The sequence below is a fragment of the Zootermopsis nevadensis genome, unplaced genomic scaffold, assembly GCF_977971745.1.
Source record: "Zootermopsis nevadensis isolate Lab colony 2312 unplaced genomic scaffold, Znev_1.0 Znev_ptg000004l, whole genome shotgun sequence".
NCBI classification, from domain to species: domain Eukaryota; kingdom Metazoa; phylum Arthropoda; class Insecta; order Blattodea; family Termopsidae; genus Zootermopsis; species Zootermopsis nevadensis.
Window position 1 is genome coordinate 3328602 of NW_028259136.1, and position 22864 is coordinate 3351465.

The 22864-nt window shown below is 39.6% G+C and overlaps 2 protein-coding genes across 3 annotated transcripts in view; one reads left to right on the plus strand and one right to left on the minus strand.

Moving 5' to 3' along the window:
• stmA (Protein EFR3 homolog stmA) overlaps window positions 1-22864 on the minus strand; it is a 93171-nt gene that overhangs the window by 37860 nt on the left and 32447 nt on the right. The gene's annotated exons all lie outside the window — the stretch shown is intronic.
• The window catches only part of LOC110830866 (bloated), a 51941-nt gene continuing 31301 nt past the window's right edge, over window positions 2225-22864 (plus strand). Inside the window, exon 1 of the mRNA XM_022066216.2 lies at window positions 2225-2523. The gene's annotated coding sequence lies outside the window, so the exon portion shown is untranslated. The remainder of the gene's footprint in view (window positions 2524-22864) is intronic.

Genomic DNA, 22864 nt, shown 5'->3' on the forward strand with positions numbered 1-22864 from the left:
CGATTTCGGAATGGCGTGTGCATCAAATTTTGCCAAAGACTCGCCAAAACGGCTACGGAAACCTATGAAATGCTAAAGCAAGCATTTGGGGAGTCCGCAATGGGTCGTGCACAAACTTTTGTGTGGCATTCACGTTTTAAAAATGGCCGAACCTCTGTCGATGATGACGAGCGTTCTGGACGACCATCTTCGAGCACAACGCCCGAAAATGTTACGAAGATTCGGCAGGCCATTCACGAAGATCGACGTCGTACCATCAACGACTTGTGCGACATTGTTGGGATAGGCTATGGGACCTGTCAGCTGATTCTAAAGGAAGAACTCCACATGCGACGCATCATGACAACGCGCCAGCGAACACCGCCCTCAAAGTTCGGCAGTTTTTGGCCTCAAACACCATGGCCGTCATCCCGCACCCTCCTTATTCGCCGTGTGACTTCTTCCTCTTCCCAAAGATGAAAATTCAGCTAAAGGGAAGGAGATTTGAGACGATAGAAGAGATTCAGGCAGAATCGCAGATGGTGCTTGACAGGCTGACAAAGAAAGATTTCCAGGGATGCTTCCAGGCTTGGCAGCGGCGCTGGGATCGTTGTGTTCACTCCCGGGGGACTACTTCGAGGGTGATGGATGAATTTAATAGCTGAGATAAGTGTACGGGTTTTTATAGGCGCAGTCTTGAAACTTTCCGATCGCACCTCGTCTATCACTGTAGGTTTCGCCTTTAATCTAACAAAGTAGCTGAACAACATCTGTCGAATTCCATTCAAATTTCACGAGATAAAATGGCGGATTTGTGCCCAAAAATAAGGAATCTGACAAACAAGAAATTCCCAGCATCTTCTGAGCCGTGACAGTTCAGTCATAAACATAAGTGGTAGCTGACCGGATAGCAGGTGCTAGATTCCCGGCGATAAATTGTTATTTCCATCATGAACAAAACAATTCCGGGGCCCAAAAATCTCCCCACAGATTGGGCGCCACGTACTGTTTCACTGGAAAAAGAATAGGCCTGGGCGTTAAACTCGGCAGTACATCTGCACACAACGTTAAGAATGCGTGTCCACCGCTCAAGGAGCCTTCAAGGAGCTGTACCTAAACTAAGGGATAATTTTGCTATTTGCCTTCAATAACACTGAAACGTATTTTTCACACCGCTCATTTACGGATTAAAGTTCCTCGGTGTAACACCCTTCCATAACTTACTTTGAGCCACGTATCAGGGTGTTTCAAATAACCACTTTGTACGGCACAGTTGTGATCTTAGGCTAGAGTAATAAACTGAGCTGAAACTTCATATGCCTACAAGGATAACAAGCAACCGCCAAAGGTAAAAAGAAAAACAGCTTCTTACATCTTCTGTGTGTGATCAAACTGCCAGAAGCACATCAAGTATTACGCCTCTGGGTTTCTAATAGTTCTCGCCGATGCTGTCATCCTCTGACGCCTGTAACAATGTCTGCGCACTTAATTGAGACAATGTCATAAAATGCCACAGAAATGTCGGTTCACAGGAAGACTCACAAGGTGGATTCTTAAGTTAAATCTGCCTGTGAAGGATTTTAGGTTTACACAGGGGTGATCCAAAGAAGACGGTCTCGTGGGTTGTAACGCCGTGAAGTCTGGTAGACGTTTACCAACTCATCGCCCTGATGATGGAGGCAGTAATGACCTCTGAAAAGTTGGTAAACTTCTACCAGACCACATGGTGCTATAAGCCAGAAGACAGTCATCAACAATTATTTCCTCAAACAGCACTGACCAATTGATATTTATAATGACGAGTAAGTGTTTTATTTGATGCAGAAACTGAATGTTTATACTCTTTTATTTTTCAATATAAATGCATTCATCCTGACGTCCTAAACTTCAAAAATATTTTTAAAATATTCAATGTCTGTTATCAAAACCATGGAATTAAGATGTATCAGTTCCACGGACTGATACTGTCACACTAAAATATTCTATCGCAACTAATAAGACGCGTTCCCATCGAGCAATGCACAGTCAATCACTGAAACCTCCAAACTTCTTTAAAAAAAATAAAGACCATAAATATGTACGGATGCAGAGCATGAAACCTGTTGATGGTTTACAATTTACAATTCCATTATCTGGTCACCTTATTGAGCGTGTTACCTCTTCTCCCACTCCGTTTACGTACTTAGCTTTCCAACTCCCCGCCCGAGTATCTGTCTCTCTGCCATGATCTCAAGGCGGTTTCCGACCAACATCCTCCTCACCTGTTCAGTCAGCCCTCAACAGCGGTTCGTGCTAACAGTGCGCTCCGAAACTTCGCAATGAATCACTTGCAGTGCCGATCTTAACATGACATCACTGTGACTGCGAATTTAACCAGAGACTGGATTAACATTAGTGTTTGTGATTAATTCTTGTTGTGCTTACCGATTGATTGTACTTCGTGACGTGATACCCTTCCAGAGTCTAGCGAGAAAGCGTTGAACGAAAACAAAACACCAACAACGAACGAGTCTTTCGCCTTTCTGGATGTACTTCCAACTTGAGGTAAGATAGAGATACTTATTCTTTCACAGCTACTGAGTCAAGAGGCGATATGTCACAGTTTATGGGCAAAATTCTCCAACAAATGGCGTCATTTATACATTCACGGGGTCCGCTACAGAATTTGACAACCACTATCACGCAAATAACATGACGTCAGACGAATTCCTGTAACAGAACTTATCTCATTACAGACTGAACGTTTTGTCTGACATATACATATCTATCTAGTCAATATTTATAGAAGGAAGTTTTATTTATACCTAAATGAAATGTGATATTTTTCGTTTTTCACATATGGACTAAAATTATTGAACAAACGCTTGAGTTTGGACAGATTTCATCAAACGCCATATATTCAGAGAAGATCTATGTATAACGTGTCTACAGATGGGCATTAACGCAATTCTTCAAAAACACTCTTTAAGTTACAATGAACACGAGGATAAAGGGCACTTCGAGAGGGTTCTTTTAAAGGAATGCGTGAACGCGTGTGCTCAAAAGTTACAGCAGCGGAGAATGAAGACTATTACGTCATTTTCACACGAAGAAGATGACATAAATTTTAAGTTTTACTAGTTAACCTAATTAATAAGCATGTGCTAAAGCGAACAGTTCAGGCTGCTGGTTGATTTGGCCATCAAAAATCTGACAGCCCTTCTCGTTCCTCTATCCTAGTAATTCCCAAACTGTGTTCCGCAAGACCCAGGAGTACCGTGGACTACCCAAATGTAATATTATAAGAAACGCATTTGAGATATACGGCCCATACAGACGCTACATAACCTGCTCAGTTAATAAAACGCTCTTAAGTATTAAGGAAAATGAGAACTATAGTTGTTACCAGTAAATAGGATTACTAATCAGTTATTTTGCTACGATGAACTGTATTTAATGATAATGTTTAATAAACAGACCGTGCCATGTCATCACAGAATTTTCCTTCACTGTTCTCCTTAGTATACCACGCATGCTGTAAAATTTAGCTAATTTATAAATTATTCTACTCCTCCATATTTTATTCTGGTTCGTTATTTGTATTCTGTTGTCTGTAAAAAGCGTCGACATCACAGACTTCGGCCACAGGCCTGGCCTAACTTACATATTCTAGACCCACAGAAGCACCAATAATAAAAATGGATGACACATTACGAGTTACGAAACAAGACTTTTTATTGTCACGTAATTTCATCATACTGTTGCGACTCAAAGGGACAGCGAAGACAGAGATGGGTAGGTACAAAGCAAAAATGTTATGTAACTGCAAGGAGTGGATGCAGTTTAGATTAATGTGCCCGACCTTTAGCCTCCTACATGTACTGAACTTGTCGTGAAGGTGAATATTTCCCTGTGTTAAAAAGAAATTCCCGGAAATTATTTAAGTGCTTTATGCATTATCTGTATGAAATGCTAAATTAAATTAATAATGCAGAGGTCACGACAATTCGCCACTCTGACCATCGCGGTGTCTCATGCTCGCAACTGCTTACCAGATTTGAATTTAATTTTGGCTCTTAAATTTGTGCATCCTGTTGGGCCAGTAAAGTTGCTTAAAAATTATTCATAGTACGAAAAATGTATCTTCTTATTATTATTACGCCGTCTTCTTGCGAAGGTTGGCGATCCAAATGTCCAGCGTAGATTTGGAGACTGCAGCTCTGAAGATGTCAATTCATGTGCAGACAAACTTAACCAAATTTTTATTTTCGTCAGCCAATAAGAACCCCCATCCTTTCATGAAATTCTTTCTATCAGTGGTCTCTCCTGTTTTCTCTGAGATAATTCATTGCAGTTCACATGCTCATAATCGTCCCTTCATATCATTAACCTCCCCTCTTTATGTTCGTCTTCTACGTGCAATCTTCATGTTTTTCAAAAATCCTCGTACCCAGTTATAGCTCCCCATTGGGACAGGACACGATGAGGTTCCTCAATAAGTCCACTGGTTTTGTTAACAACACAGGTAACTAATAATATTAATATTGGCCGTCTTCACACAACAACACAATAAACACGTCTCAAACCATCTAAAAAGTATACATTTTTGTCGTATTTGGATAAATGTCTACGTTAGGATTATGTTAAAAATATTATTTGATTCAGTCACATGACGCTCCAGTATAATCTAATACAGGTAAAAACATACAGTATAGAATCTAGAAAAATTATCGTCTTCCCTCAAGAATTATATTAAATTCTACAGCAATAATTAAACTACTTATATAAGCTGTGACGCCGCGTACTAATCTACAAGTCGACTCGCGTAACAACCCAGAAGACAACAATGGGCAGCATTTTAGTTTCTTTGGGCTGCTTTCAATTAAAGCAGGCCAGTTGCAGGCATGGGTTTGTAGTGGGTAATAAAAACTACAATTTATCGTACTATTGTCGTGTCCATGCAAGCCAGTTCTTGGCTACCACATAGGTTTCCACAATGCACAAAGCGATTAGTCCACAGCTGTGTCGTTTCTTCGAAATTCTAATGCACAGCGCGATCACTGAGCGGCGCAACTGTTGCAGATATTTAAAAAAAATATGTGCGATTACACATCGCTTCCTTTTATTAAAAATAATTTAATGATATGTAAGTATAATTCAGAGTTTGTTTCCTGCAATGCGTTAACTTTAATTGTCGTTTAAGATGAAAATCTACAAAGAGGTAGACTTGTAGAAGATGATGGAATTTCATTAGGGATATTTCAGTGCAGAGAAAATTTTCAAGGCGAGGTACGGGTACTTTCGGTAATTATGTTGATAAATGGGAATACGCCTAAAATTTCAGGCAAGCAAAGACGTAGAAACAAGGCAAATGGAGAAAAGAAATGTTTCCGTATGGATCAAAATCAGAATCAGAGAGGGATTCATACAGCTGGGAACGCATTTGGAACCTGCAGTCCACGTTTTAACTCTTGCTCAAGATAAATTGTATGAGAAGAATATTTGCTACAAACACGGCAGCAACTTCACCTTCTTAACATTTTCGTGTCATCCCAGCCCCGTTCTGAAACGTCACGTTCGAATGCCATCATCATTGTATCATCTACAAACCTAGGTATTAACGTTCTTACAGCAACAATAACAGCTATAAACGGACGTTACCCAGTTCCTAGTACGTTATCGACCCATCTCACGTTTTAAAGACTCGGGTTCGCTCTTTTTCCCCGGGTATGGGCTTACACGACGAGTTTATTCGTGATTTTTCAAGACGGCATAATTTAGGCATGTCACGGTCGCCTGCTCACTCCTTAATCTCCTTCTTTTTAGCAGATACACGAGTCACTGTTTTCATTAACCTTGTCATTAAGAGTGGGAAGTCGAAAATAAGAAACAAAGAACGTTTTCTCCTCTAGACAGGTGACTCAGCCGCGGTAAAGTGTACCAAGGCAGGCGACTGCCATCCACATATTTGGAAAGCACACAGACTGAGTTTCGTTCTCGAATATTTAAATACTTTTTTCTAGCATCCAAAGATTATTGCATTTTAAACCTCCTATGACAGCTATGTCAAACTTGATGTCTGCTAAGGGCCGGATGAATGGAGGCGACTGTTCCAGCGGCCATCACAAGGGCGGGGAAAATCTTAACCGCTTATTTTTACTAATTCCAGGCTTAAGAATAAGATATATTTGTCATCCCTGTATTTTCCCACTAACGTGAATTTCAATGGAACGCTTTAACCTAAATATAAAACAGAGGTACAGAAGTAGCTATCTGACATGCGTTTAAAAATTAAAATGTATTATCATTTGAACAATTTGGACTCTACATCGTGTATAAATCGAAAACTAAGTCGGACTGCGATATATCGAAATATATATTACTTTGAATGATCGAGACAATTAAAAATACTCCAGGCAGAAGAAGTTCTCAGAAACTAATGGCATTTCTATCTTCGCCAACACACACAGACCCTCCCAGCTTATTCTATCGGTACCGGGACGCATTTCCCCAAGAGTAAAAGCAACCGAAGCGAGAAGCTAAGAAGTCTTCTCTATCTATAGCCACCAACACTCCACAGAGCGGGCGCTTCGTTTCTGAGACAGAACAGCCTGGCCTTCCAAACCATACGAAGCATCGTTACACAAATTCAACACATTTAATTCTAGCCCGAGGACTGACCTGTCTGCTCCATATTCTGGACGCGTGCGGATCGAATTCCAGAGACACTCGTCCAGACTGGTTTTGATTTTGATTTTCTCAGTCACTGCACGCTGCTCCTGCCTTAGTTGGGTCACCAGCTTCGATTTTTTAGGGACAGCGTTGTCCTTGATATTCTCATCCGTGGATCGATTGATTCTCGTATTACAGTTTTGATTAATATGATGAAGTGAACTGTCGAAATTAATTTAAAACACGACAGAAGTGGCCAATTTTAAGGCACTTCCTTAGCATTAGTCTGAAGGACACGAAAAAACGTCAAGCACGTGAGACGACATCGGGCTGAGATTCGAACGTGGGACCTCCCGAATATGGAGAAGGAATGTTAATCATTCGAGCGTTACATTCGGTTTTTGGTTCAAACGAAATAACCGAATTTTCATGTCCTTCAACACGGAAATGAGGCGACTAAAGTCCTAGGCCGAGCGCTAGCGAATCCTGCCTGGGATAGGCCAAGGATGTTCCTCTCAGTTTCTCTCTGACGTTTTATAATAATGGAGTTCTGCGCGATCCGATCGTCCATCCGAAAAGTTGCATTGGCTGTCGAATGAATGGATGTTGTCCCAAAATTAAAATTAAATCTCAGGTGGAACTGGTGATATGAACACCTTGGTGACTTCATTACCAGTCTTTGCATGTCTCTTCAAACAGTGACCGCCGAAAGTAAAACCAAAACAATAAATCAACGAAACTATGACGTATTTGTAGCTGAAAGTAAGGAGCGTTTGCTTTGTTGAAAGTTTGTCGCGAGGAAACGTTCAGTGCAAAAGCGGCGTTAGGTAACAAGACTTCGCTGTGTCATTGACACTCTGAGCACGTGTCTGTTTCTTGGGCCGAGTTCAGTTACGTCACTCCATTATTTTAAATGCAAATATGCAGCGTCTAATGGAGTGTGTTAGGATCATAATGAATCGTGGAATCTGGTATAATATAGGAAAAAGCCAGTACAGGTCATAAAATTGGTCACACACAGATAGCCGGTCACCTGCCGACATTCGAAGCCGATGCCTAGCAAATGCTAGTAACCCATCGTTGTTTTAAACACTAATTTCTTTCATACCTACAGTGAGAGTCGAAAACTGAGCAGGCGACCTTGTCTTTTGTCATTGTTTCCACAGAACTATTAAAATTTCAAATAATTTGTGATCAATCTAACAGGCTTCACACGTGCAGTTAATAGAATTATCCTATCAGGAGTTCGTGTAGAGACATTACAAACCTGCTTCTAATGGTGAAACGTTAATGTTGAGGTCTTTCGAATCGAGTTCAGACAAGTTACTTTTGTCCTTTCGGAAGAACCTTGGTATTATGGAGGTTACAATCGTTAACCGGAACCGCCAAAGGAATTTTAACGATCCCTGAAATTCTTACCTAAACTTGCCTTTCTGTTTCATTTTACTGAAAAGGTGCACAAGCCCGAAGACGGCTGTCTTATGGGTTGTTGCGCCGTGTAGCCTGGTAGAAGTTTACCGACGTTTCAGAGGTCCTTGCTGCCTCCATCATCACGGCGAAACAACCGCCGTGAAAACATAAAATTCTACGTGTACAGTCCCCGTGCTCATTAATATATTTATAATTTTATTAACGTTCTACACTCAGCAAATGTCTTATATACTCACTTATGAAACCAACCGGATGGAAAACACCATTTCATAGTCAGGAATACCATCGCCGACATTTTACAGTTTAAATACAGTTTTTAAAACAGCGGTTTGAAGGCAAGTGTGAACAGCATGTCTGTGTTTTAATAGGGATTAATACAATCGTTTGTGATTCTGCAATTGCAGTAAAATATAGTTTATTTTATTATTTAGTTTCCAATTACTCGCCACTCAGTGCAGAATATTTGTTTAATTAAAACGTATTTATGGATTTGCAGTAAACCTTCTGTAAGCGGTTGATAAATACAAATAGTTATGGTAAATTATTGCATAGTTACTTTCCATAAAATCGCCTTCAATTTGCTCACCTGCATTACATTCAAGGACGTAAAAGTCAGCATTGAATGCAAAACTATCAATTTCAGATCGCAACAGACATTTTAACTACAAATAAGGCAGACCACGTAGACAACCACGTGAAAGGAATCCACATGTACGGAAATAATGTAGCAACTGTTTTGTAATATAAGCAGTTTCTTGGAGAGATGTGTGTACATCCCACTCGTTTCAAATCGCTATCATTATTTCTATATCTCTTGGAGAAGAATGGAGCAGATGGTAGGTTTTAAAAGCTTTACCCTCAAACTGATACCCGTCACAAGGGTGGTCAACCTAGCCATCATAATTCTCTAAAACACCTAATTTTGAGCAAACCATTTCTTTAAGAACATTAATTGAGAGAATTTCCCTAACGACAATTCTCTCTCGTCCACTTCTCCTTTTTACAAGAGGAACATATGTGAGTGTATCACATACTGCGATATGAATTTCGCGTAGAATGCTTATTATTCGGGAGGTTTGTACGTCATTTAACGACGCTGTATGAAATGGATTTGGAAAGAATACGTCATGAATAATTTTAAATTATCCTGGCATTCACCTGGAACAACTACGAAATAAAAACATGAATAAATATGACAATGCCGAGACTTGAACTGTCTACTTTCCGAATAAAATTCAGACGTGTTGTCGCTTGATGTGGTCGCGAGGAACCTACAAAGACTGTGAACCAGGCAATCGAAGATACTAAATATCATTTCTCGTGGTTTTCTTCGAATCTTTAGGTGGATGCTAGAATGGCAAGTTAAAATAACGGGGCGGAAACACATTATTTCACGTCCTTATGCGTTTACCCTTTACAGCTGTCCTGGTATATAATCTGAACGTCCATCGGTGTTATCAGAGAATCACGCCATTTTCCCCTACACAGCAAATTTCTGAAAGATCAGTTTCACAAAATATCACGATGTAGTGGTTATAATTTGGTATTCGGTAAGTTCAGAGTTCGAATTTATAATTAACAATCATCTGTCTTGACTGAAGTCGATGCTGGTGACCTCTCGAGGCAAATAATGAAATATTACCTAGAAATAGGCCATGACTGTTTTCTCCAACGTCTTCTCACCTTCGCGCTCATGATCATACAGTCATTTATCACTGTGAAAATATAATATATTTATACCAAAAACTAAGATCCGTTTTAATATTATCTATCCACAAACGCTTATGTCTGTAACATGACCACATCTCGTATGATTTTACAGCCGAACATAACACGTATTAATTATTTTAAATTACAATCAGGTTAGTCTGGTGTCAGGATTTAAGCAACAACACGCAAATGACAATCCACGCACGGTTAACCTTCTGGCAGATCCCACGTACATTTAGTACAGTGAAGGACGGAGTCCACATGATGATGTAACCAAGGTAAAGTGTAGGCCATTGAGTATCACTTGGATGGACGCCTTCTTTGTCGGAAAACCTGAAGGGAAGAGACCACTTCGGAGACACGAACAGAGGATGAAGTATTCATATTAAAAGCCACCTTAAAGGAGTACGGTTTGAGGGCGTAAACTAGACTCAGAAGATTGTTGCAGTCTTGTTAACATGTAATGAACCTTCTGGTTAAATAAGAAGTAAATAACGTTTTAACAAGCTGAGCGACACTTAGCTTAGGACTCTGCTCCACAGCAAGAAAATAAAAATAAGAGTTCAAAATATTGCTAGAGAAAATCAACGAGAATGCAAAAATATATCTAACTACAATACGACGTTATATCATCTTCAAAAGTTTTAAATTAAAATCATCATTTACATGGTGAAGTGACTCATCGCCCTGACGATGGTGAGAGAAAGTGAAATGTCACTTAATAGAATTTACCAATATCAACCTTCACATACAAATTCTGAAGCCATGGCGGATACAAGACATTTTGAGATAAACTTGAAAAAAAAAAAAAGAGACCAAAGCTGTTGAGCACAGAACGCAACCAACAAGAAATCACAGGGATGATGACTTGTCTGTGGAAGAAATTGCTGTTAGGGCTGGAAACATGAAAAGCTTGGCGTCTTTTCGTTCTTAGCGAAAATTCGTAAATCGAATATCTGTTTAAACAGGGAATTAGTAGCCTCAGCTCAGCCACTCCTCCACGAACAGTTATGAATATATTTCACTGTTGAGGGCTACTCTGCAAGCTTCGCGCTGTTACAGACGCCAATGTCAGCTCCGTTCTCAATATGGACAGGTGATGACGTACTTCCTGTCTACATTTTCCGTGTAATGAGACAATGCAGACATATTTCTTCTTAATGGTATACGAACCCGTGCATGATAACATGGACCGCTGTGCACTGCCTTTGATTGTACGTTTTGTTTCTTCTCGACGTCTTCAAGACACGAATCACTTTTACTTTTCTTGGAAATAACAAAGAAATATGACATTAAGTTTTGTCTGTTTTTCTACCTCAAGTGACACGCTCGTACGTAATAATCCATCTTAACTCGCTTCTGTATAGAACTTCCAACAATGGATAATTGCTGACATTCAGAAGGACATGGCGAAGGTTTTCCCTGTCTTTCTACGCAGTTACACCCTATACCAGAATATAAGGTAATTACCAGCAACTCTTTCAACCTCACACACAGGAAATGATGTAACCTTATTTATATTGCCTCCTGCGCAGACTGGATAAAGTGAAGTTACACTTAGTGTAAGTGAATGAAATGGAAACACAGTTGGGAGATCTGGCCTTTCTGTCCGTCCGTATGTTTAATTTTCATCCCATTCATTTATATGCGCATTGGTTTTGCTAGTTTGATTGTCTGGTGAATCAACTTCTGGTCGTTGTCGGTTTATCATACTATGAATTGTCACATAATATTAAATACAGATCACAGAACATGTCCCGCATTAAAATCTCTGCCCGAAAACCTATTATCCTGAGTTATTTCGTGATTCTGAGCCTTGCGTGGCTCTAATATTCTCAGCCCTTGCGGGTAAATGCCGAGGTAGTTCCTTAAATTAGGCCACAACCGTTTCCTTATATATATATATATATATATATATATATATATATATATATATATTTTATTTTTTTATTTGTAGTGTTCTGTCTGACGACAGGTCCATATGAACAGGATCCTTCCATCCTTTTCTCGGACTGGGACCTGTTCATATACATTCTTGGCAGAGATGATCAGAAGTGGTTTGCCATTGCCTTCTTCTGTGTGTGAGTGGAGTAATTGTTGGGATGCCACGGAGAAACCGGGGAAGCCCCCGGAGGAAAACTCCGTGATGCCTAGACCACGGCCTTGCCCAACACAAGTTATAAATTTGAGCATATATATATATATATATATATATATATATATATATATATATATATATCGGCCGGGGCGTGATGCTGACCACTCACCCCCATCTAGTGCCGAGGTCAAGAATGAGTAGGAGCTATACCTCCACTCACCCCAAGCGCCTACATGGCGTATAGTGGGACAGCTTTACTTATATATATTCCAATTCATCCTACTGACAGCTTTGTTAAGTAAAGCGCACATCGAAAAATAATAAGTAAATAAAACACGCACCTCACTAAGACCTGTAAATTTTATTTTGTGCATTTTAATATCATATAAAAATTATAAAAAAAATACTCATTCAAATTAATTTTAGAGAAACTAAAACATAATTGCCAACTGCAGGCTCTGCAATCTCTGAAAAAAATAAATTAGCTCTGCGAACAGCAGATTTGTACTGGAACATAGTACATTCCATTTTTGTTACTTCCAACTCCTAGCCACACAGATTTGAAATGCTTCATTGCAACGCGATAGGCAACATGATGAACATACGATGTGTCGTCACAAGGAAGAGAAAAGACATCGCAATAGCCTGCAAGCGAATATGGCTATAAATGAACTGTGGGTTTCAAATAATTTCCGTGTTCGAGGCGAACTGCTGCAAGAAAGTATCGGTGCTATAGAAACGGAAATTTGCGGTATAAAGTCCATTAGACCTTCTCCGTCCGCCCACTGGGGTAGCGGGTTCGAAGCTTATAGGTTCCTTCGCTACGTTCTGTGTGGTCTGTAATGCAAAAGCTATGGACTGATCTCCAACCAAACATCTAATGGTATTGACCAATCGGTCATTAAACAACACTCTTTTGCAGAAGTTATTTAGGCCTTCAGAAAACTGGATATGTTGAAGCGAAAAAGGTTTGAAATGAATTGCCCGTAAGTCGTTTCAAGGTACATAACAGGAATTTTCTTGGAATAACCGAGGAAAATTTAAAAACTTCTCGGTCGAATTTCTGTCTCTTGAATTAGACTCGAAGCATGTACCTCCCAAATGCAAGTCAGCTGTTAACTTCTTCGTAAGTTGCATGCACAGTGTGATTCATAACAGTGCAAAATTTCAGAGAATAGACAGTCAGACAGTGAGTGACGTCTCTCAGATCATCAGTATTTTGTCAGTTTTGTGTGCAGAACTTTATATAAAATATTCTTAAAAAGTAACACGCGAGCGTATAACTTTACTCATGTAACGCTTCGGCATCATTTACAATTACAATGGACACTGCCCCATGACTGAGACGTACGCCATAAATCTATCGATGACCAGTTGTCGGTTGTCATAATGACAGATATTTACGGATATTATTTTCAACAGCAATAGTAAAATGCTCAGGGTAACGACAACCAACCACATGAAGACAGGAACAGAATCAACTCCCAAAATGTCGTTTACGCCACAAAATGGACAGTACAAAATTTTTATAGTATTACAGCGTAATGGATATCAACCATCGCCATACGCCTCCATGGAATTTTCATCTACCACTTCACGACTACATACACTTCAGGACAAGGCTTGTACCGTATGTTACATTGAAACAAGACTCGACCGAATACTCCAAAATGCATACTAACTCCTCGTGAAGGTTACTGAGCACAGAATAAACTCTGGGATAAGTGGCCCCTGACTCAGGGTGGCCGTGTGGACTCAGCCATCAGGATGGTCGAGCACCGGGTACAGAGCAGGAATCATCACACTTGAGGTTCGGATATTTGTTATCTTGTGATGTTAGGAGGCCCTGGAATGGGCTGGTCAGTACCACCACGTATTTAATGGATTCACCGTCCAATAATTACTCCCGATTAGTCGTAGAAGAACAATGTTCAAATCACTGACATAAAACTTGATCTTGTCTAGTTGCGATATACATAAAATCTAGTAAAAAATCCCACAGTTAAAACCCCAGACCACCCAACTCCAGTGCTGATATACCACACGTACTGTCCCCTGTCAGACTCACATCTGGAAACTTTTCACTGACATAAAAGTCATTTCCACTTGAACGGGCTGATGCCCCACAGCCGTAAAGGGATGCTAACTGGTTACAGAGTGGAAGATCATACACTTATCCATTCGTTAATTTTCTAGATAAAGTCAAAAAATATTGGAGCACTTACTAATATTTTAAATCCAGACAATGGATACATATATAATATTCATAATAGTGGTTTAAATTAATTAAATTCAAGGTTGCATTTTACGAATCGCATGTCGGTTAAAATAATGCAGAACCGATTGGGGCCATGTGTCCTGTTTAATGTTGTGTAATCATACCAAAGTTTCGGAGGGACATGCTGCTTCCATCGCAATAAACCCTGAAGATGAAACAAGCATGTTCCTCCGAAACATTAGTATACAACGAGAAAACTACAGTGCTTAAGAACCCAGAAGATCACAACCTAAATCATGGAGATCAATTGTAACAACTGGTCTACCGAATAATTAGTTTAGCAATAGCAGACCCATTAATAGATCATGGAAAGGGCAAATGCCATTTCTTTGTGACTTACTGAAGTTGAAACATTATACAGTTTGTGAAACTTGAGGTTGTTGAGGCGGAGAATATGAATATGGCTGATTGATTTCTAGGATGCTGTGCCTTGTAGTCTGGTCCAAGTTTACAGACTTTTCAGAGGCGCTTACTGCCTCCATCATCAGGGGGATAACTCATCGCCAAGTAAACTAACTAAACCAGATTACACGGCTCAGTATCCCATAAGACAGTCATCTTTATATACAACATGAATATGGAAATTAACAACGAACAACATTAGGATAGTAATTGCACAACACTCATCTGCATGGATAGTGTGGGTTTGTTTTAACGAATCTGATACTGGTACTAGGTAAGGAAAAAAGTTCAAACATTACTAACAGCCTTTAGCTCTGTGTCTGCAAACCACGCGCATCACCATATTAGTCATAAGATGAAAAACAAAGAAGCGTCTTCAAAATTAGCGGTACTCACTCCTACCGCATTACGTCATAACTGTATTTGGACTGCCGTGAACTGGCACACACCGCAGAATGTACAGTTTTTTGCATTACCCCTCAGTCCTGGCCTATCTGTCTGCCTTTCGTCATTCAGACAGCCTCTATTGTTCCACTTTTGTGAAGTTTTATTGGAAACTTACTCTGATAATAAGAAATAGGACCGAGTGTTTGTTGAAAATATCGAGAATTTCAATCCACAACCTGAAAATACGAACTGTCAATCATATTCCTGGAAGAAAGGTGTGCCCCGGTGACATTATCATGATTAGTGCTTCATGAAATTCTTGACCGAACTACTTATTCTGGAATCCACCAAAATGTCGACGTCACAGAGCAGAGGGGTTCTGGAATTAACCAAGCCTCTGACATTAAATTTGTTATTTTCGTCATTAAAACTTCCTTCATCGAACAAAATTTTGTCGTATTTAAACACTTTTCACGACACTCTGAACCTTCCCATCTCTTAATACGACCAGGACCGGCTGTGATGTTTACGTCATAGAAGCGAAAAATTGTAAGAAGTGACGTTTTAGTTTGCTTGGATAAACACAAAAAATAAGTTGCGAAAATAAATTTTAGCTTACTTCAACAAACATTCACTACAGTATAAATTAATTAAAATTGATCATTGTGATCAAAGATTACGCCATGCACAGTTCAGTTCAATTTCTTTCTCCCACCACAGTTATTTCAATGCGCTGACGCAAGGCGTACCTCGAACAGCTAACACCAACTTAAGAACATGACCTGTAGCAGCAGCAAGGCGCCCACACACAGTTGCGAACAATAAGAACACGATGCGATACCTGAAGTATGTACAGAGAAGGTCGCCTAGAAGCTACAGATGGACGGACTTGACACAAATTATATATAACTATCTCCACGAAGCAGGGTTCTTCTTGAGAAGCTAATGGTCACTTGTCAGACTTTTATGGAACCCCAAGGTTCATCGCTGTGCTCACAAGAGACCTATACTGGTTCTTATTCTCAGCAAAATGAATCCTGTGCACACCCTCCTATATTGCAATAGAACGTAAGGAATAAAATTCATTCTTCCCCAGGGGCGAGATGATGAAGCGAAAAATTCCTGCAAAATTTTTCCATTCCAAACTCATGTTACAAAACTTATCACAAAGCATGAGTAGTAACCTGTCTCCTAGCAGAAGGTCACTGCTGTTCGGTGTCCGGCAGTCTTTTTTTTTCCCCCAAAGCTACTCCACCCTTTCCAGTCACATCCCACACCAAATCACTTTCCTCCCACAATCCAATCTCCAATCAAGGTAATCTCGTACAATTAAGTCAGACATGATGTCCTGATGTGTACGTAGACCGAAGTCTTTCACGAAATGCGTACACTTTTACATTAGCATTGTTCTTTGAACTGTCGATAAATGTCCATTTGATAAATTCCGACCCTTTCATTTTACAAAATCGATTTCCATCATTGTGTGTCACATTTCTTTTATAAAACGACTCGGATAATAGTACCACGAAAGTTGCTATACCATTTTGTAAAATGAAAACATATCTCCTGTTTAATGGAGCGTATAAAATAACGTTTAAAGTGTAATGTTGGTAATAATCATTTTTAAGTAGGCTGCATTCGCAGTTTGTATGGGTACAATGCCTCGGTCCAACCGGACTTCGGCCATTTACTACTATATATGGAATGTGTTAAATCAGAATTATGTAAGGTATTAGGAGTGTCTGTCCCTCTCACGTTGGGCGAAGCCTGATACTTAAATTAAAGAATTTTAGTTTCATTTTCGCTGCTTTTGTTTATAAAGTAAGAACTGCAATGCCCGTGTGGTTTTTCTTTGAACGAAATGAACGCTCAATACGGAGGTGGCGTCTGTCTCTTCAGCCACATGTTCCAGCTCACTAACCGCTTCAATTTAAATTAAATTCGGCAAGACGGCCACAACAAAAATATTAAAAGAATTTAATTCCAGCCCAGTATCGTTCCCATGCCGGTAACTTAAAAATGAAACTACGCTATATTTTTTGGAGGTTTCAGTTCTGGTCGACAATTCGAAATGCATGATGGGAGAAAGTGGCAGTTTAATTAGAGAACTCGACAGCTCAAAGAGACGGCGAATGAGTGCGTGCGTTCTGAAAAGAGACTCTCTTTTTGTACGGGGCTACTTCTAATTCTGACACCACCAAATCTCACGTGCAAACTGAAATTGTTTATCTCTCCGTATTAAGGAAAGCGATTTCCTTTCTTTAATCTTTCAATTAATTAACAGCAAAAATAATAGTATAAGAAGACGTTGTCAACCTTACCATTACGTATCAATGCGTAACACAAGATACAATGAAGACATTCAGTACGGGAAACTTTCTGATAATTGTTAACATAGAAGAATTATGCTATGTTGGTGACAGGTCAAGATGAGAAAGTTATTTTTTTTTCTACTTCTCCATGCTACAGTCCTGTTGTAGTCTTGTCTTCGCAATTTTGCATTTAGACAATCGGCAGAACTCATCAGATAGCGGAGCAGTCCACTGGAATGCATATCTCCACAGAATCCAGGGCAAAACACTAGGTCGGAGAGGGATTCGAACCCTCTAGCTAAACCACGCGGCGACCGGAGTCGGTGGTCTGACCTTTACACTGTGATCAATAACGCATTTTAATATTATGTCGCACACAGCTTAAACACGAATATGGGTGTCTTCTGGGAAGTTGCTCAACGTAGTTTATTATAAACTGAGACGTTTCAGAGGTGCTTACTGCCCCATCATCAGGACGATGATGATCGAGGATATAAAATCAATAACCTTTGCCAGTCTAGCGAATTTATTAACTTTATTCCGCGTGGGAAATTGTAAACAAACGGCATTCATGGCGCAGAGAATTTAAATACAGCATTATATCCTAAATATTTGTTTCTGCAATGAAACGTCCCACACTTTTGCTTCAAGGCTTAAGCCGTTTATTAAGTGATGGCATGTTTTGAAATTATCTGAATTATAATTTGGCTGGAGAATAAGTAGTTAACTTGGTCCATTCGGCCGTTCTGTCTGTGGACGGCGTTCCAGTGCTTGGTCAGCTGCCTGCAAGCCTTCAGAAGAAGCTGGGACAAAGACAAGTACAAAGCACACACATGGAGCGGTCCCTGTGAGGCATAATGACCAACGGATGGGTTCCGCTTCGCTGCCTATGTTTACTTTCTTCTTAAAGATAACCGGGACAGTGCCACTCCGTGCATCACCGACACACGTGCGATATCTAAATCAACACTTCTTTGTACAAAGGCTAAGAAAGAAAGAAAAAACTTGAAAATTATCAGCGAGTTTAAAGACTCGACGAACCAGACAAGGTAAAAATTACGGACGGTGATCTTCTAGGTTGCTGTGCCGCGTAGTGATTTATTGGATGGAGAGCAGTGTTTTGGAGTTTTGAAGTTCTGGTGAAGATGAAGGTGTACGGTCCCTTCATCTTCGTAGAGGCTACTGTCATCGGTATGACGCACTTGTCATGCTGGAGCCTTGATGAGATCCCAGGTGAAGAAGGGGTTTTGCGACCGTTTATTTGTCCATCTGAATGGGATATTAACCAATTTGCATTTGGATACAATATCGTTTCTGGATGAGTGGCTGCTGGGAATAGACAGGGTGTGGGGAAAAATTCTGTGATCGACAAAGTCCCCGACCTGTTATCACTATCCGTGCCATATTGTCGGCAGAATCACTGAAACTAACTTCGCATAAGAGAGCTGTAATAAATGCTACGACGCACGTGGGACGAATTCTAGATCATTAAATATCGCGTTAATTGTAGTTGTCTCATTTTAAAACATCCTGTATTATGTGCCCTGTCATTCCATGTAAAGTCTTCGAAACCGATCACCGAAGATAGCAAGTTTTGAGATTTCGGGTTGTCCGGTAGAAGTTTACCGGCGTTACAGAGGTGCTTGCTGCTTCCATCATCAAGGCAATCTACCAGACTACAGTGCGAAACAACCCAGAAGGCAGCCATCTTCAGTGCAAGTTTTGTTGGCTGTGAGCTTCTATTCTTAGCTGACTTATGACTACGTCAGAGGTTTTAGACCAGTATTGTTTTTTCAGACAAAAGTTTGAAAATTTATTCAGCGTTCAAGGAAAATATACTTTGGAAGTATAAATATTACACTTCGCAGGAAGATGTAATGTTTCCAGATTTGCTGGCAGGAACAACGACAGCTGTTTCACCTCTGTATTGCTCAGTGTTTGTCGTTCTAACCTACTTTCATTGTTTTATAAACAAATACAGGCTTGTGGCATCATCTTGTCCGTGTGCTTGTCCCCCTACCCCACTAAGAACTTTTAAATAAGTGATGGTACGAATATCATCCCACTATAAGACTCTCCACGTCTTAACGTGTAATTTCATCAGTACAACAGGCTTGCAAACATCTGAGGTGCAAGTGACAATTAATGTTTTATCCTTACAACATGCAACTTCTCTGAAGGCAATATTCTGTAAAATGTAAAGTAACAAGATGGCGGTAGCGAAATCCGTATTTATATTTCAGTTTCATAACGATAAACAATGAATCATTTGAGTTGGATGTAGAGCATTCTGTATGGAGTAAAATGAAAACCTTCCGGCAGAATGGCCGGTAATGGGCTCAGATCCTTCAACTACCGATTATAAAACTTGATAGATAATCACCACATCAAAACTTTCGATTTCGTGAGACTTAGAAAACGCCCATACGTTGTGGTTCCCAATCATTAACTTCGCGATAATTTATCACGCAACTAAATGTGGGATATCAATACTACCTTTTGAGAAACGCTCTGTATGTTCCCCTACTGATATGTTTCAAAGCCCTACATAAATGAAAGGCGGAAACCTGGTAGTCTTACTTCCATATAATTCCTAAAAAAAACCACTTCTACGTCTATCTGACAGTTAGCACAGCATCCAAAATGTACTCTTATAAATTAGTTATGCTCCACTAGCAGTCAAGGGTTTGTGCAAAGATTTGATGATTAGCCCTTTCCCCTATACGTCTTTCATGCCTCAAACAGCTGACCACTTTTCTTTGATCGCCCAAGCATAGAGAGATACTAACCGCGAATACTCAAGGCAGAACATCACATATGTTAATTAGAGTTAATTAAGGAAGATGCGACGCGAGATAATGACTATAATGGATAGTGTTAAGTGGAAGAGAACTTATTTAAACACTGCTTCATTTCTTTGCTTCTCATTGTTTATCAGATTAAAAATGGTTTCGTTTCAGCAATAAAGTACATTAGTAGTATATAAAAATTACAGTCATTATTTATAAATATGTTAGTCAATATGTGAAACAACTAACGAACACAGCTACAGATGAACGAAATTAATATCATATCGGCACATTAAATCTATATGAACAATGTGAACGAGGTCTTCCTTCAGTAGATGTGTTATTGACCTGGTCAACAAATTCCCTACTACATTACCACAAGGATTAAAACTGTCACTATAAAAGCGACCCTCTGAACTCTATTCTGAGACAGCTCAATGCATTTTATCTGTTTACAACCTTTTTTCAAAGAGCTATTTCAATGCTATCTTCCCATACACGCCTGAGTCTTCCATGCGGTCTATGTCCTCAAGGATTTCCAAGTATGACTTTCAACGAACTTCCTGCTTCATCTACACGTGTTAATTAGCCCGCTCATAGTACACTTTTTCATTTAATTACCATAATTCTCATGTTAATATTAACATTTCAGACTTGGAGAGGAAGGATGTATATTCCGTATGATGATGCAAGATAATTGTACCTCACTGAATTTGTGTACTGTGCATATTCACGTTAACTGAATTAAGTTACTGGGATTTTTCATGACGAGCGTGGTAACACGTAAAAATCCAACCAGCACTTGAATAACGAAGAATTGAATATTCTGAACAGCCAGGGCACCGCGCCAGGATAAACGCCGTAAGCTATAAAAATTGCCTCTTTTCTCTGGTAAGCCTATTTTCAAAACTCGTATGAAATCATGCAGCGCTTATTCCTACTATCAAATTATTGGGTCAATACCACTTCGAAGTTCGTTTACCCTGATGACTGTTGTCCTTTGGGTTGTAGCGCCGTGTGACTTGGTAGAAGTTTACCAACTTTTCAGACGTCCCTGCTATCTCCATCATCAGGGCGATGATCACCCTGATGAAGGAAGCAGCTACAACCCACAAGACACTTATCTTCGTGTTTAGCCCGTCAGTGCCATTCCATCGACGCTCCATAATATTCTCTCATGTCAGGGGCCCAGTGCCAAAGCGACGTTGTCTCACCGAACTGTACAAATTAATAGGATGAGAATGTTCAATATATTGCAGTACTCTGTCAATATTTCGACAAGACTGCATCAGGTAACGCTTTGCGCAAACCAAACCATATGCCAGGTAAATTAGTTATACCTACAGCGATGACCCTAACAAAATCACATGAACAAAGAAAATGTCTGAAAGGAAAACCACAAGAGAAATCACCTGATAAACTCAAACGTAGGTGGAAGGATAATAAAATGTAATCGCTGTAACGATGAGAACTTGTGGTAACACGGCTTGGCTTTTGTTAACATGGTAACGAGCCTTAGGGTTCGAGACGAAGAAAATCTTTGATCACCTGAGCCATTACCAACTTCTCAAGGAAGTTTCAGGGCAATGGACAAGTAATCGGTTAGTTGGGCATGAACAAAGAGTTAATTAATGTAAGGGCACAGTTAACACTGGGCTTTGAAGGGTTAATAATGACGTAATATTAGTCAGTTGCATTATTTACCATTGTTTCATACTGTGTGACGTATGTCTGATATGGTAATAAGGTTGTCAGGGGTGCTGGTTAAAAGACTGTTCAGTTTGATGTCTTACGGAACACATTACACATTTTTCGACGTTCCACTACGATGCAGTATTTCAGGGCCGTGCACTAAGTACTGCTAACACCCTGTAATTTCCACATCACAATTTAGCAAGGCCATCATACTGGTTGTAGGGACTAAGATGTTACGAAGGTAGGTACGTACCTTCAACGACATGAAGTGAAAACAAATTTTCATGAAGCTCCTTCAAATGCGGGGACAGAAATATATGTAAGGTCATGCCAACATCTTTTAATGTAATTACATGACTGCAATTTTGTATACAGAAGAAAACATGACATAATTGATAATCTATTGAATGGAGTAAAGTTCTATTGATTAGACTTTTACGATATATTACTGTTTTCTTATTTAATAACATTTCTCAATCAAATGTCATGTAGCGTTAAGTGTGAAGAATACTGAAGGAAATGGTCGTTGCCAACTCTTAAGTTACTATCCCAGCACATTCCTGAAGAGACCCAGAAAAACCACCAAAAACCTGTGACGACAGCCGAACTTCGGGCAGGAACTCAAGTGGGGACTTCCCTAATACGAAGCACGACGTAGGGTGTGATCATCTGTCAGTACTGTACATCGCAAGTAGCATTTCCGTAAGGAACATTAAATTAATATTGAGAAATCTGAAAATCTAATACGAAAGCTGTTATCTCTTAGGCTACAAACACATCAAGTGAGAATCCTTGCCTTGGTATGAGAGGTTGCCACAATGTTGGGAAAAAAAAGTCGAACTACGATATTTAATTAACGTGTTTTGGATCATGTCAGAATTATTACAATTTGTGAAACGCGTCAGATTCCTTACCTATCATTTTAAGTTAATAAACAAGTGTCAATAAAAGAAACGTCCTGGAGGCATAGTAATTGAATATGGCAGCATATATATATATATATATATATATATATATATATATATAATACTAAATAATAATAATAATAATAATAATATAGTGTTCTGTCTGACGACAGGTCCATATGAACAGGATCCTTGCATTCTTTTCTCGGACTGGGACCTGTTCATAT